This window comes from Macrotis lagotis, chromosome 1 (assembly GCF_037893015.1).
Source record: "Macrotis lagotis isolate mMagLag1 chromosome 1, bilby.v1.9.chrom.fasta, whole genome shotgun sequence".
NCBI classification, from domain to species: domain Eukaryota; kingdom Metazoa; phylum Chordata; class Mammalia; order Peramelemorphia; family Peramelidae; genus Macrotis; species Macrotis lagotis.
Genome location: NC_133658.1, coordinates 16,856,566 through 16,872,694, shown reverse-complemented (window position 1 = coordinate 16,872,694; position 16,129 = coordinate 16,856,566). Strand labels below are relative to the sequence as shown.

At 47.2% G+C, this 16,129-nt stretch overlaps 1 long non-coding RNA gene across 1 annotated transcript; it reads right to left on the bottom strand.

The window, feature by feature from the left end:
• Nucleotides 1-5,222: 5,222 nt before the first annotated feature.
• On the bottom strand, nucleotides 5,223-12,408 carry LOC141494021 (uncharacterized). The gene is made up of 3 exons (XR_012470376.1): nucleotides 11,948-12,408; nucleotides 7,040-7,123; nucleotides 5,223-5,319 (listed from the first exon to the last, which is right to left on the bottom strand). It is a non-coding gene; the product is annotated as an uncharacterized LOC141494021 (long non-coding RNA).
• Between the last annotated feature and the right edge of the window lie 3,721 nt (nucleotides 12,409-16,129).

The window sequence follows — 16,129 nt, the reverse complement described above, 5'->3', positions numbered from 1 at the left end:
GTTCAGAAATAAAAGTGACTTGTCCAAGGTCAGAGCAGTAGACAATGATGGTGTTGGTCTTTGCCTCCAAATCCAACTTGATTTCTATTGTCCTAGGAGGTTGTTGAGAGGTGGGGTGGCTTCCCTGGGGTAGTATATTCTTTGAATCCTCAGTCATCTATTGTCTGATATGTTTTGTGTGTGTGTGTGTGTGTGTGTGTGTGTGTGTGAGAGAGAGAGAGAGAGAGAGAGAGAGAGAGAGAGAGAGAGAGAGAGAGAGAGGCATTATGGAAGGGGAGAGCTTTGATGTGACCTTTTTGCAGATTTTTAGATAACCAGACAATTCAAATTCATCCCTTTATCTAAGGCCGTCCCAGGAGAATCTGCAAATCCATACTTTAACCATGGAAAGGCCATGACATGGAATCAGATTACAGCTGAGACTTTGTAAAATGGTATTTTCCTAGTAGCTAATAACGGTTGGCTAAAGTCCAAGGTAGCATCATAGATTTAGAGCTGCAGAAGACTTTTGTCACCATCTAGCCCAGCCATCTCATTTTACAGAAGAGTAAACTGAGGCCTAGAGACTCACATAGGTGGTGGGTGGCAAAGCCAGGTCCCCTGACTCCAAAGTCAGTTTTCTTTCTATGAAGACTGGCTGTTGGAGATGTGGGGTGATGGGAGGGAGTGTCCTATTATGACAAAGTCTCAGGGTAGTTTCTTTAGAAAAGTCCTTAGAGCTCACTATGGAATTCCGAGGATTTATTTCTTTGCACCTTCATAGCGTCACCCCTGTGCTCTTCAGACTATTTTTCAGATCGTTTATAATCGACAACTTTGTTACCATCTGATAAATTTAATTTTACTTAAAAAATAAACAACTGTAGGGGCAGCTAGGTGGCATAGTGGATAAAGCACTGGCCCTGGAGTCAGGAGTACCTGGGTTCAAATCCAGTCTCAGACACTTACTAATTACCTAGCTGTGTGGCCTTGGGCAAGCCACTTAACCCTGTTTGCATTGCAAAAACCTAAAAAAAAAAAGAGAGAGAATGTATTAAAAAAAATAAACAACTGTAACCTCAATGGAACCTGTAATCTGAGAAAGTGCACTGGAGTCTGTTTTGGTTTGCTTTCAGTGAATATTCAATTTCTAGCTGAAATTCAGCTACCCTGATTGAAGTTAACTACGCATTGTCTAATAGAAGTCCTTAGGGGACCTGTTTTAATGATTAGATTTAAAAATGACTTGTGATGAGCACAGTCAAGGGCTTGAAGGCCCTATTTCCTCCTATTGTGAGAGATCTTTACTCTCTTTTTTTCAAAAATGGTTTCTACTCTTTATCTAAAGGAAGTCTGAATGTTCTGATATTGGATCAAGACCAGGTCCTCAGATTGCTGACCATCCGTGAGGGGGAAGGGTCAGCCCAGATCTAACCTGGAGAGCCACTGAATCTCAGGCACCTATATCAACATTCAAAGTAAGGTCTGTTCTGGTTGGCACAGCAATGGTGTGGCATGCCACCCACCACATGCAAATCACTGATGTTAACACCAAGGAGATAATTTGCAAGTAAAATTGTTCATCATCTGTTAGAACAAACATCTGGATTCCTTCAGAGTCAACTAAAGATGGGTACATAAGAACAATTTCACAACCCAAATTAACACTAACTGGGTGCAAGTGGTAGAGGTGATGATGGATGGCCTAAGATTACGACAATTCCAAATTTATAGACTATCCCCTCCCCTGTCCCCAGCACCAGGAACAATGAAAGCGTTCAGGTCTTACAACAATTTCTGCTGGGGTAACTAATTCTTAACCTGCCAAGAGTCATTGCTGCAAAATAATGATGACTAGCATTTCAATAAGTCTTTAGGGTTTGCAAAGCATTTTACTAATAATATCCTCAGTTTTCAGATGAGAAAATAAAGGGTAGACAATGGAAGAAGGTGACTTACTCATGGTCATACAGCTAGGGATTATCTGAGGTAGGGTTTGAACTCAACTGTGCCACATACTTAGTTGCCTTAAATTCAGAGTGATTAAGAAAGACCTAGATTTAACATCTTCCTTAGAGATTTATTTGTTGTGTGGGCAGCTAGGTGGCGCAGTGGACAGAGCACTGGCCTTGGAGTCAGGAGGACAGGAGTTCGAATCCAACCTCAGACATTTGACTCATATTAGCTGTGTGACCTTGGGAAAGTCACTTCACCCTGACTTCTCATACATGGCTATCTCCAGTCATCCTGATCCATATCTGGTCACTAGGCCCAGATGTCCCTGGAGGAGAAAGGGAGGCTGGTGACTTGGCACAGCCCCTACCCTCACTCAAATTCAATTCATGTGTTTTTCATGGCATCACTTCCCTGATGTCATGATCTTTTTCAAGATTGAAAGACAAAAACCATAAAATAAAATTGTATGATTCTGGGTAACTCACAGTTTCTTTCTCTCAGTCTCATTTTCCTCATTAGCAACTTCAAATTGCTAATCAAGTGATTTTTGAGGTGCAAAGGAGATAATATGTATGTGAAGCCCTATTTATTCATTAGCTATGACTATTATCCTGCCTGAATGACAAACTATGTGGGGCTTGTCAATGGCGAATGAATTGTGGGTAAACTGGTGCTTCTAATTTGTTTGAAAATGGTTTGTTCACATTCTCTGTTGTTTTTCTTACCTAACTTGTTATGTGAAGTGGGTCCTTTTCCATCGACAGCTGTGCCGTAATCTGAATACTCACAGATTCTGAATGAATGGGGTCCAAATTAATGAGATTTTGCTGTATTTTCGCAGGTCTGATGCAGCACAGTGTCCAAGCATGAGGTGTGGGCTTGGAACGGAGGGTCACAGTTGCAGTGATCTTGGCTAGAGGGTGTTCTCTTTACAGTATCAAACCATGCTTTCTCTTTTGGGGAATATTTGGGGAGGAAACCTGGTCTTTGAAAGTCTCAGTGCTTGGATCCCTGGCCACATACTACATCAAATGTGGCTTATTCATGATTTTTTTTTGTAAATTAAGAAATGAAAAAAGAAGGATGCTTGGGAGTTACAGGTAGGTAAAGGCAGACAAGTTTTCTTACAACTTTTCAAGATTTTCTAGTCCTGAGTGAGGAAACAGCCTGAGTGGCGTAACTTTCAGCAGATACCAACCTTTTTCTGGATCCTTATTTGTAAAAGAGACCTTGTAATTTCTACATTACCTCATTTATGGGATTACTGTGAACCCTTTCAGTGCAAAGTGGTTCAGTGGAAAGAAAATATACTGATTCAGAGTCCAAGAACTTCAAATCCTTTTCCTTCTGTGTGATGAGTAAGTCTTATAACCTCTCATGCTTTCTGGTTCTTCAGCTATAAAATAGAGTGGTTTAGGTGATTTCTGAAGTCCCTTCAGGCTCTGTGATTCAAGGATCCTATGCTTTAGATAGAGTATGAAATTCTTTTCTTCCCATACTTCCTTCTCCCTACAGGACCAGCTTTACAAATAGAAAACAAGTGAAAAACTGTCTCTATCATTTGATTTTTAAGGATGACTCTCTGCTTATGATTTTGTTTGACGTCCAAAGCTCCATTCCCCATATACTTCCCAGGTTCCCCAAAATTCCATTGAGATGAATTAATTGTGATTAATTTCTTTGGGTTAACCAGCAACTTTTAAAAAATTGCAAGTTTTCCTGGGAAAGACTCATACACTAAGCCATTATTGGTCATTTAACTTTCTCAGATATCTTCTGAGGAAACTGAGAGCAGACCCCTGAAGGAACAACCATTTGGATGACAGGAGTGGGAGGATGGGGAGAAGGATGGAAGATAAATCAGCCTACAGAATGAGACTTTGCCCAAGGAAGGCAGTTCTAGGTTGACTCCTTAGTTTACTATTTCAACTCTTTGTATCTCATTTTCTCCCTCTGTACAATACTTGCCTTATCTACTCCCATGGAAGAAATTTGAAGGTCATGAATCTTGACACTGGAAAGACCATAGGAATTGTAGCTCCTTCATTTTCTTGAGTAACCAGATGCTAGACAGATAAACCAGTAGTGTCTTGAACCCAGGTCTCTGGAGAATCATTTTCTCTTTCCAAGTTGTTGCTATTATCTCTGTTTTGTTTGTTCTAAGGTACCGAACAAGCTTAAGGCATTATGAATTATCCTTATTATTGCAAAAGTAGTGGAGGTATAGGAGGAGAATGACTAATATACTGAACTTGGAGGCAGGGAGACCTGGGCTTTCTTGGGCAAGTCCCTCAACCTCTCTGGGTTTCCCAGAGTTCCTTGAACTTTATTTATGAAACTGCAAATGGGTTGCAATGCATTGGTGGAGATTATTTACACATTTAAATATCATAGAATCATAGGTCTAGAATGACATACAAGGAAGTAAAGAAGTCATTGCATCCAAATCCATCCTTCCATAGGGGAGGAAACCAAGGCAAACCCAGGATAAGTGACTTGTCCAGGGTCACATAGCTAGTAAGAGATGAGCTAATATTTGAACTGAGGTCTTCCTGTCCTGTCCAATAGTATCAAACTCCAATACAAATAACACTAAGCTAAACATTAGTTTCCCTTCCCTCCCTTCTCTTCCTACCATCTTTCGTCTCTCCCTCCCATCATACTTTCCTTTCTCCCTCCCTCCCTTCCTCCCTCCCTCCCTCCCTTCCTTCCTTCCTTCCTTCCTTCCTTCCTTCCTTCCTTCCTTCCTTCCTTCCTTCCTTCCTTCCTTCTTTCCTTTCTCCCTTCCTTCTTTCCTTTCTCCCTTCCTGCCTCCCTCCTTTTTTCCCTTCCTCCCTCCCTACCTTGTTTTGTCCATAGTCCAATAATTGAAGAAATAAATAAGAATGCTTTGTGTCACACACCAGAGGGCAGTGTTGAGGCATGTTGACTGGGGGGCAGAGTGCAACCTGTCCCTCCCTCTTTAGACAAAGGACACAAATGAGTGTCTGGTAAAACAATGACAAAGGCTTGTAAGTAGAAAAAGAGGATCATCTGGGTACTAGTATTTGAAGGCTATCTCCTAGAAGATGGACCAGGCTTGCCCTATTTACCTCCAGAGGGAGAACTAAGCAAAATGGGTTGAAAATGGAAAAACTAACTGAGACTTGATGTTCAGAAAACAAAACAAACAAACTAACAAACAAAAAACAAAATCCAAACTCCATTACAATTAGAGGTTTCCAGAGATGATCTGGACCAACTCAAGGGGTCCTGACCTTCTTCCTCCTTGGAGCTCTTCCCAGCAAAGTCTGAGGTGCCAATTGTAGAGAAGGTAATAGAGATTCTTTTCAGGTCTGGGTTGGATCAAATCTTTCCTGAGATCCCTTTCAACTCTGAAATAGGCTGAAGTATGGAAAAGAGAGAAGGCTGGGTGATACCTTAGTTTATGAACCTCAAACTTAAACATTTATTTTGTTTCTTTGTCTTGCTGGAGACATGCAATATGGTGAAGTGAATGAGGAGACTTGCCTTGGAATCAGGAAGCCCCTCATTGAAGCTCTAACTCTGATACATACCAGCTCTATTGCAAGGGGCAAGCTATTTAATCTTTTATAGGCCCACAGTCCTCTTTTCCCCCTTTAAATTCTAGTCCAGTTGACAATTTTCATTGTTGGAAGGAATTTTGATGTTGGGAGATCTCTCACACAGCTAGGCAATTATTAGGTATCTGAGACCTGATTTGAATTCAGGTACTCCTGACTCCAGGGCCAGTGCTCTATCCATTGTGCCACCTAGCTGCCTTATTCTCCTTTCTTGATCTTTTACAAAAAACATATTGATAGTTTTAGAAATCTGGAAAATTTTTCATTTGGAAAATAGCCAAAATCATCTTGATTTTGAGGCAGGTTTTGTTCCCAACTTCATATTCTGGCCCAGACTTTTGGCAACCTACTTCTGTGTTCTTTTAAAAGAAGTCTTAGACTGATGATTGTTGGTTCTCTCGGAGAAACTGCACAGGGGACAAGTCCAGCCTTTGCTACATACTTTCAGTGACCCTGGGCTTGTTGCTTAACTTGGTAATTCTCTGGGTGACTCTGAAAAGTTGCAGAGTGGATGGAGGGATCTTTGCTAGATTTCCCTGTAGTAATGAAACCAAACGTCCAATCCCCAAAATCATGAAAAGGAAGGAAGGCAGAGTGGAGGAAAGGAGAGAAAAGAGGGAGGAATAGAAGAAAGGAAAGAAAGAATAAAGGAAAAGAAAAAAGGAAGGAAAGAGGGAAAGAGGAGAGGGAAAGAATAAAGGAAAAGAAAAAAGGAAGGAAAGAGGGAAAGAGGAGAGGGAAAGAATAAAGGAAAAGAAAAAAGGAAGGATAGAAAAAATAAAGGAAAGAAAGAGGGAAGGAGATAGAAAGGAGAGAAAGAGGAGAGGGAAAGAAGAAAGGAAAAAAGAAAAGGAAGGAGAAAGCAAAAAAGAAGAAAGGGGGGAGAGAAAGGGAAAGGAGAGATGAAGGAAGGAGAGACAAGAGAGAAGACAATGTGGGTGATGATGTTTATCCTTCATTCTCAAAGAAGACCATGACATTAGGGAGGTGATACTGAGATAGCCATGTGAATTGGATTTGAGGGAAGGAGGGGCTGTGCTAAGTCACCAGTCTCTTTTTCTCTTCTAAAGTCATCTGGATCCAGTGGCCAGATATGGATCCAGATAGGACTGGAGATGGCCCTGAATGCCAGGCAGTCAGGGTTAACAGCTGGTCCATATCTGAGGCTGGATTTGAACTCAGGTCTTCCCGACTCTAGGGGAGTCTCTCTAGCTACTGACTCCCTGGAAGTTCCTTATCCCATTGAAATCACAAGTTCAGTCTCCACCTATCCATCCATCCATCCATCCATCCATCCATCCATCCATCCATCCATCCATCCATCCACTGCACCATTTAGTTGCCCTCCCAACCCCCAGTGTGGGTAGGAGAGGTAGGTCTCGATAAGCAAGATACTGAGAACTTTTGTGCTAGAAGAGACCCTGAAGAAGAAATCATGAAGAAGAGATCATGAAGTCCAACACCCACCCCCTCGTTTTACAATTGAGGAAAATGAGGCACAGAGAAGGGAAGTGACTCACTCAGTAAATTCCTCATGTGGTATTTGATCCCAGGTCCCAGGTCTTCCTGACTCCAAAATACCAATGTCTGCCAGCCTCTTCATTCTGAAGATAAGAAATTGAAGACCCAGAATGGGATGTGACTCAGATAATAACTAACAGACCCAAGATTTTGAACCCAGGTTCAATTATATTGGTTGCTACTCTTTGGGTATTTTCCAGAAATTTAGGTTTCAAGAATAGGTGACCTTTTTTCTCTCCTCATGTACAGAAAGAACAGAGGCTCCAATGTCCTAACTATGCCCTTGGCTTTTGACAAAGCAGATATATTTTTTCACTATTGCATTCATTTTAAGCTCTTTTGGCAACATCCAAAACCACACCTGAAGTCTTAAATTGCAGCATACGTGGGCTTTGAAAAATTATTATTATTATTTTTAGCTCTTTTTCAGAAGAAAACCAAATCTTCCTGTCTGCATTTCCTGCTCCAGTCTCTAGAATTTGATAGACTGTCCATTAGGACTGACAACATAAAAATCTTGCCCATGGTCCTTTGGAGAATCCTTGTGAGCTAGAGAGGTAGGAATGATTTCCCTTGTTTTACAAAAGGGGGAAACTAGAGGGAGTGAGGGCGTGACTTACCGAAAACAAGAGACTGAACCAAGCCATTACTATCCGTGCCAGCAAGGGAACATATGGTCAGGGGCCAAGGCAGTAGAGGGCAATGTGCCACCCAGTGTAACACTGAGGGAGGCGGTAACCAGTAACATTGCTGATCCATTGTAACCAAGTCCAACGCTCTTAGCTGTTACATTGTGTTTTATCACAGCATTTATAACAATCTTATAGAACTAATGGTCCTGTTAACATTGTCTAAGATGGCCTTGGCCTGCCTTGTTCAATTTATGACCGTCCTGCCTCTGTGGGCATGGAAGAAGGCGGGCTTCCACTGTTTTTGCCTATTATTGTCCACCAGGGTCAAATAAGGAGTGGAAACTGCAAAGGTTCCTTTAGACTCCAAGCCAAGACAGATTTTAGTCACACAGTAGGTTCTTTTTTGTTTGTTTGTTTTTTTGCAAGGTGAAGGGGTTAAGTGACTTGCCCAGGGTCACACAACTAGGTAATTGTAATGTTGTTTTTGTTCAGGGAGATGATGCCATGACAAGCACTTGAATTGGATTTGAGTGAGGGGGATGCTGTGCTAAGTCACCAGCCTCACTTTCTCTATCTGGGTCCAGTGGTCAGATATGAATCAGGATGAGTGGAGATGGCCCTGGTTGCAGGGCAATCAGGGTTAAGTAACTTGCCCAAGATCACACAGTTAGTAAGTGGCAAATGTCTGAGGATGGATTCAAACTCCTGTCCTCCTGAATCCAAGGTCAGTGCTCCATCCACTGGACCACCTAGCTGCCCCCACAGTAGGTTCTTAATAAATACTTGTTGGATTGGATTAGATCATAGATGACCTGGTCTTATAGCTGAAACCTTTCCAGATTATTAAGATTTTCCCAAGCATGGGCTCCATTGGCATATCTAGAACTTGGGTTCATCGACATCACACAGTGATGTAACAGAAGTGTCAGAGTGGAAGGATTAATTCAAAAGCCACTTATCAACCACCCATTGAGAAGTAGTGTGATAGAGTGGTTAGAGAGGTCCAACAGAGTCCAAAAGCCTAGGAATCCAGGCATCCCTCTGGCACAGACTAGTGGTGTGATCCTGGCCAAGTCAGATCTCTGGGTTACAGGCTACCTACTTTGCTTGAGGGATTATAGGGCTAATATTATTAAAACTATGTAAAGGAATTCTTATATACTAGTCTTTGTACTGATAAAAACAGTGCTAAAATTATCCTCTCCTCAATTTAAAAAAAAGAACAACCCTACTGTGTGTAAGACAAATATTAAACTGTTCTGGACCCTAAGGAGTTTGGTATCAAAGGAAAATATGTTCCCAGATCAGGAAATATAAAGTAAACTGAAGACAGGAAGAAGATTTGGATTTGGAAAGCAGGGAAGGCTTCAAGTAGAAGATGCCATCTAAATTGATAAGAGAAGTCTGAAGCAACTGAGGTCATGTGTCAGCACAATGGCAGACAGACAGAGCAGTATTTGAAAAGGAGTGGAGATAGGAAATGGGATTTTAAGGACGGGGGAATAGCTAGTGGGCCAGTTTGAAGAAATAATATGGAAAAACTCAGTACAGAACATCCTTATTAGAATCTGTAAATAGAAACCATATAGGCTTTGAAAATGCATAAGATATTATCAGGATGGATGGAAACTTTCCATTATGAACAATTTGCATGTGACAGTTGACTTGGTTGATGACATTGTTCCCTACCCCCATGCTTTTAAAAGGACAAAGAGAAAGTAGTGCAGGCTGAGAAATACTCCCCAGGTGGTGAGGATGGGGCTTTATGCTTCCTCAGCCCCAGGACTTTGATTCTTGCTTGCTGACAACAATATTTGCTGACATCAACTCACTTTACTTTTAGCTCTTTAGTAAAATCTGTGGAGAAATCCAGATGTTAGACAGTTGGTGGGGTGGGGGGAGGAGACTCCCATGTTATCCACCAAATTCACAGTTTAATCGAACCTGCAGCAATGTATAAGCATGTGTCCTCATACCCAGGTCCCCCAAAGTACCAGAAGGCAGCAGATCTGGGGGGGCTGTTCTTCAATTCCTCCTATTGAATCTGGACCCTGACCTTCCCTTAGATTTCCTTTCCCTTTCTGAGAATCCCACCAAGATCATAAATTTAGAGCTGGAAAGTACCTTAGAGCTCATCTAGTCCAAATCCCTCATTTTACAGAGGAGGAAACGGAGGCTGGCAGAAGGAAGGGATTTGCTCAAGGTCACAGGTAGCTGAGTCAGGATTTCAATCAGATTCTCTGAGTCTGAATTGAGCTTTCTAGGTATCTTTGTAAGATTATAGAGAGGAGTAGTAGTCAGTAAAATTATCAGGAAAAGAATGAAAGAATGTCACTGGGAAAGATGCTTTCTGAGCTCATATCTTATTTAAGGCCTGTCTGCAAAGGTAGGAGTTAAGGGGCTCTGCTAATTGTGTATCAACTAATTAGAGGGCTGATTCTTTTTTCGTATAGGGAAGATTGAATCAAGTGGGTGAATAAAAAAGCAAATTCAAGATTTCAGTGAGGGAGGGTTATTCAACAGACCAGATCAGGGCAGATATTCTAGACAAGTCAAGGAAAATTATTATAGCTATATTATAAATTATTATTACACAGCAAATGTTATCATAAAATTATCATATCCATATAATACAATTTTATATTATATATTTTATGGCTAATATTATAAAATTATTATATCTATGTTATAAATTATTATGGCTAATATTATAAAATTATCATATCTACATTATTACATTAGATATAATTATATGGATAATATTATCACCAATTTATTATATCATATTATCAATTATGATTACATCATATATTTTATATGGCTAATATGAAATTATTATATTCATGTTATAAATTATTATGGCTAATATAAAATTATCATACCCACATTATAAATCACTATATTAGATATCATTATATGGCTGATATCACTGAATATTATAAATTATTATTACATCATATGTTTTTATATAGCTAATATTATCATAACTCATATGTAGATATGCTTTTCTACTAATCTCTGTACTGAGCTGTAACTAGGGCAAATGAGCAGGACTTTTTCCAGGGTCTGACATGCAAGGGAGTGATAGATTTGACTCTAGTGAGGATCCCATTCCCTTAGGATCAGTATCAGTATTGCAGCTACCGATCCGGAAATGTTAGGTGAGTTTTTCCTAGTCCAGTCCAGCCCTGACCCCCCCCCCCCCCCATGTTGGTCATCTTGTGGCCTTTATCTGCTGTCCCCTTCTCCCACTGGTCAGCCTCTGGGGGAGCCTATTCTTATGGATCTTGTGTACATTTTCTATTCCTGTTCTCCACCCTGACTCTCTTTCCAAGTTGAGTTTATGGGCAGATTTCCTATTTGTAGCACTGATCATGTAAATGTGTGCCTGTAGGACAATGGAACCAACTCCCTTTCACTTGCCCCCTAAATGGTTGAATTAAATGGTGGAATCAGATTTAGAATTGGAAGGGACCCTAGAGTCATCTGATCCAAAGTCCTCATTTTACAGATGGGGAAACTGATGCTCAGAGTTGTTACATCATTTGTCCAAGGTCTCACAGGCAGGGTCTGGATTTGAACTCAGGTCCTCTGGCTCCAAAGTCAGGCCTCTACCAGGTTACCTCACCATCCCCTGGCAGGGAGGATGGTTGTGTTTGGGCTTCTCCAGTCTCTTCCCAGGAATAGCAAATGACAGTTGGAATGGTACCTAAGGTAGAGGCAGTCATTGGCTTCCCTGTAAAAATCTTGGAATATGGGGGTCAAACTTTGGTTCTTCTGACCTTGACTTGGGTGGGCTTCCTTTGTTTACCTAGTGTGAAAAGTGGGGAGAATATTTACTTCCCTCCCTTCTTCCTCTGCCTGCCTGGGTCCAGCTTCTATCTTTTGGGATGACTGGTGGGAGGATGTCTCCCTTATCCTTAGCTTAAACCTGCTTGGAGTTCCTTGAAAGGTGTGGTGGCCACTTTCTCGTCCAATCTGCTTCTTATTTAATGGTTTTCATTTGGGGGAGAGGGCTCCTCAGGGAGCTTTTGGGGACTTTGGGGGATTTGAGGGGGACTGCAAAGGAGAGTCCAGCTAGGTTTCCCTCTTTGGGTCTATTAGTGTCTGTGGTCTGACTACAGGAAGGGTGAAAAGATGGGGAGCTCAGAAGGTCAACAGAGAAGTCACCCAGTTTGAGTTGCAAGAATACTAGATTTGGAGGCAAATCTGATGTGATCTAGAAGCATTCCCTGCTTCTACAGGTGAGAAACTGAAGTTTCAGGGAGGACTTACCAGGGACACCCAGGTAAGAATAAACAGCTGAGGCAGGATTCAGGCCACTGGCCTTTGTCTTTCACAGTGCCACACAGGCCCTGGGTAGCCGGCGCAGCTAGCTGTGGGACCTTAGGGAAGTCGCTGTCCTTTGCTGGGTCACATTTTTTCTTCTATAAAACGAAGGTTAGATTCTGTGAATCTGAAGGTCCTTCCAATAAGTGACACCTGAGGTGAGGTTTAGACCCCCCCCCTGGTCCTTCCCTTTCATGGTGCCACAAGGGCCCTGGGTAGCCGGCCTCAGGGAAGTCACCGGCCCTTGTTGGACCAGTTTTCTCTTCTGTAAAAGGCAGGTTGGCATCTCGAGGGCCCTTCCCTTTCATGGTGCCACAAGGGCCCTGGGTAGCCGGCGCAGCTGGCTGTGGGACCTCAGGGATGCCACCGGCCCTTGTTGGACCAGTTTTCTCTTCTGTAAAGGCAGTTTGGCATCTCGAGGGCCCTTCCCTTTCATGGTGCCACACAGGGCCCTGGGTAGCCGGCGCAGCTAGCTGTGGGACCTTAGGGAAGTCGCTGTCCTTTGCTGGGTCACATTTTTTTCTTCTATAAAACGAAGGTTAGATTCTGTGAATCTGAAGGTCCTTCCAATAAGTGACACCTGAGGTGAGGTTTAGACCCCCCCTGGTCCTTCCTTTCATGGTGCCACAAGGGCCCTGGGTAGCCAGTGCAGCTGGCTGTGGGACCTCAGGGATGCCACCGGTCCCTTGTTGGACCAGTTTTCTCTTCTGTAAAGGTAGGTTGGCATCTCGAGGGCCCTTCCCTTTCATGGTGCCACGAGGGCCCCGGGTAGCCAGTGCAGCTGGCTGTGGGACCTCAGGGATGCCACCGGTCCTTGTTGGACCAGTTTTCTCTTCTGTAAAGGTAGGTTGGCATCTCGAGGGCCCTTCCCTTTCATGGTGCCACGAGGGCCCCGGGTAGCCGGCGCAGCTGGCTGTGGCACCTCAGGGATGCCACCGGCCCTTGCTGGGCCACCTGCAGTCTTCCGATCCTGGGGGGCGGCTCCCTGGGCCCCCGGGCGCGGGGCGTGGCGGCCGCAGCCTCCCCGCGCAGTCGGAGGGTCGGGGCTCCGCAGGGCGTGGCCGGCCTCCGCAGCGCGGCCTCGGCAGCGCGGCCCCGGCCATTGGCTCGGCCACGGTCACCCCAGCCGGGCCGCCGCCGCCCCGGTCCGCCCCTCCCCCCGCGCCGGGGCCGCGGCCGCAGCGGCGCGGGGGCCTCGCCCCTCCCCTCCCCCGGGCCCCGCCCCTCGGCGGACCCCAGCCCCCCGTTGCCGCACTGGCCCGCTCATTTGCATAGCCCTCGGCTTCCGCCAATCAGCGGCCGCCCCCGCCGAGGCGGCCGGCTCGGGCCGGGGGGGCAGGGCGTGGCGGCTGGCGCATGCGCGCGGCCGCCCGGCGCCCGGCTCTCGGCGCGGCCGCTCGCCCCGCCCCGCCCCCCCTTGTGCTGGAGCCGGGCTGGGCTGGAGCAGAGGAAGAAAGAGCGGCGGCGGCGGCGCGGGCGGCGGAGCTGCAGTGTGCCCGGCTAGCGGCCTCCCAGCGGGCACAGCCGGCCCCCCGCGAGGGCGCCATGTCGTACCAGGGCAAGAAGAACATCCCGCGCATCACGGTGAGTGGCGCGGCGCCCTTGGTGCGGCCGGGGGCGCCAGGCGCGGCCCCTCGGGGCCGGGGATGCTCCGGCCCGGGGGCCCAGCCCAGGGGGCCGGGCCCGGGGGGGCCGGGCTGCGGAGGGGCTGCCCCGGGGCCGCAGGGGGACGGGGTGCCAGGCGCGCCCCTCCCGACAGCGGGGGGTCCCCTTCCCCTCCCCCCCAGAGGAAGGAGGGGTGTGTGCGGGGCGGGGGTGGGGGGGCAGGAGGGAGGGGGAGCGCAGGAGGGATGGGGGGCAGGAGGGAGGGGGGGGCAGGAAGGATGGGGGGGGCAGGAGGGGATGGGGAGCGCAGGAGGGATGGGGGAGCGCAGGAAGGATGGGGGGCAGGAGGGAGGGGGGAGCGCAGGAAGGATGGGGGCAGGAGGGAGGGGGGGCAGGAGGGAGGGGGGGGCAGGAGGGGAGGGGGGAGCCCATGAGGGATGGGGGCAGGAGGGATGGGGAGCGCAGGAAGGATGGGGGGCAGGAGGGAGGGGGAGCGCAGGAAGGATGGGGGGGCAGGAGGGGGGGAGCGCAAGAGGGATGGGGGCAGGAGGGGGGAGCGCAAGAGGGATGGGGGAGCGCAGGAAGGATGGGGGGGCAGGAGGGAGGGGGGGCAGAGAGGAGGATGGAGCCGGGTCTGCGAGGCTCCATCCTTGGGGCTCCCTCGCCCCCGCCCCCCGGCGACATGTTTTTGTTGCCTCTCTTCTCCCTCCCCATGCCCGGGGGGGTTTCCTCCCCTCCTCCCCTGGGTCCCCCAAGCTCTCTTCTCTTTGAGTCTTCTCTCCCCTCCTCGCCCTACGCATTTCCTCCCCTCTTCTCCCTGCTCATCTCCCTTCTTCCCTCTCCTCCCTTCCCCTCCCTTATTTGTCTCCCTCCCCTCTCCCCTTATTTTCTCCTCTCCTTCTCTCCCCCTTTCTGCCATTCTCTTTCCCCCCTTTCTTGCCCTCCTTCATTCCCTCATTCCCTTATTTCATCTCTTCCTCCATTTCTCCTCTCCCCTCACTATCTCATCATCTTTCCTGTCATTCTCTCCCTCCTCATTTCTCCTCTCCTCCTTCATCCCTCTCTTTCTCCTCATTTCGTCTTTCTTCCTCCATTTCCCCTCTCCCCCATGATCTCTTCTCTTTCTGTCCTCCTCTCTGCCCCTCCATTCCTCCCCTCCTTCATTTCCTCTTTCCCTTCATTTCATTTTTCTTCCTCCATTTCTCCTTTCCCTCATTCTCTCTCCTTCTCTTTCCTGCCATTCCCTCCCTCCCTCATTTTTCCTCTCCTCCTTCATCCCCTCTCTTTTCTCCTCATTTCGTCTTTCTTCCTCCATTTCTCCTCTCCCCCATGATCTCTTCTGTCAGTCTTTCCCCCTCATTTCTTCTCCTCCTTTCTTCTTTCTTCCTCTGTTTCTCTTCTCTGTTATTCTCTCCCCCATTTCTCCTCCTGCTCCTCCATTCCCTCTCTCCTCCCATTCCTTCTCTTCCCCCTCCCAATCCCTCTCCTCCTCTCCCCTTCCTTCTTCCTCTCCTTCATTCCCTCTTTTTCTCCTCATTTCCTCTTTTTTTCCTCCGTTTCCCCCTCTCTGCCATTCTCTCCCCACCTCATTTCTCGTCCTCCTCCTTCATCCCCTCTCCCCTTCCCTCTCCCTCTCCCTGTCTCCCTCTCTTTTCTCCCTGGGCTTGGCGCTCTTTCTTCTGGCGCTGGCGATCTGGCGGGGCTCCTGGGTTCCCGAGCTCCCCATCCCCACCCATCCCTCCCCATCCCTCCCCATCCCTCCCCCATCCCTCTGCATCCCTCCCCATCCCTCCCCATCCCTCCCCCCGCTTTGCCCCGGCCAGGGGTGGGGGGAGAAGGAAGCTGCCCTCCCTTTGCCCGCCCGCCAGCCCTGGCTCATACAAAGGGGCTTTGGTGGTAAGGCAGCGGCTGGAAGCTGGGGACAGCGCCTAAGTATTTGTCCGGAGGGAATGGCGCTGCTCCCAAGCCTCTACAGAACAGATGGCCCTGGAGCTCGCAGCCCCTCCAGCCCCGAAGAAAACAATGATGAGAAAGGGTGGGAGGGTGCCGCCGCTGCCGCTACTGCTGCCTCTGCTGCTGCTGTTGCTGCTGCCACCTTCCCTTCTCCCCTCCCCCTCCCCTTTTACAAACCATCACAAAAACAAATCCAGGGAGAGAGCTGGGAGCCCCAGAGATGAATTTTTGCCCCTCTCCCCGCCCCCATCGTCCTCGCCTGGAAAAATCTTGCCAGCTCTTGTGGTGTGCATCCCTGAGGGGGGGGGGGGGGGAGGAAAAGGAGAGGGAGGGAGGGACAGAGAGAGGGAGGGAGAGAGAGGCAGGCATTGTTATGTAACTCTATGTTTTTCTTCCCTCCTGGACCAGTTCCTGTGTAGGAGGGTGAGGGAAAGGCCTTGGACTGGTCCTGTCGGAAGGATGCTCTGTCGTGGGAGATCCCCTGGGCGTTTCTCCCAGCAGGGACCTTAGCTTGCCTTCCCAGTCTGGGCTCCTTTAGCCCAAAGGGCACACCCATCCTGGGCTTCTCTC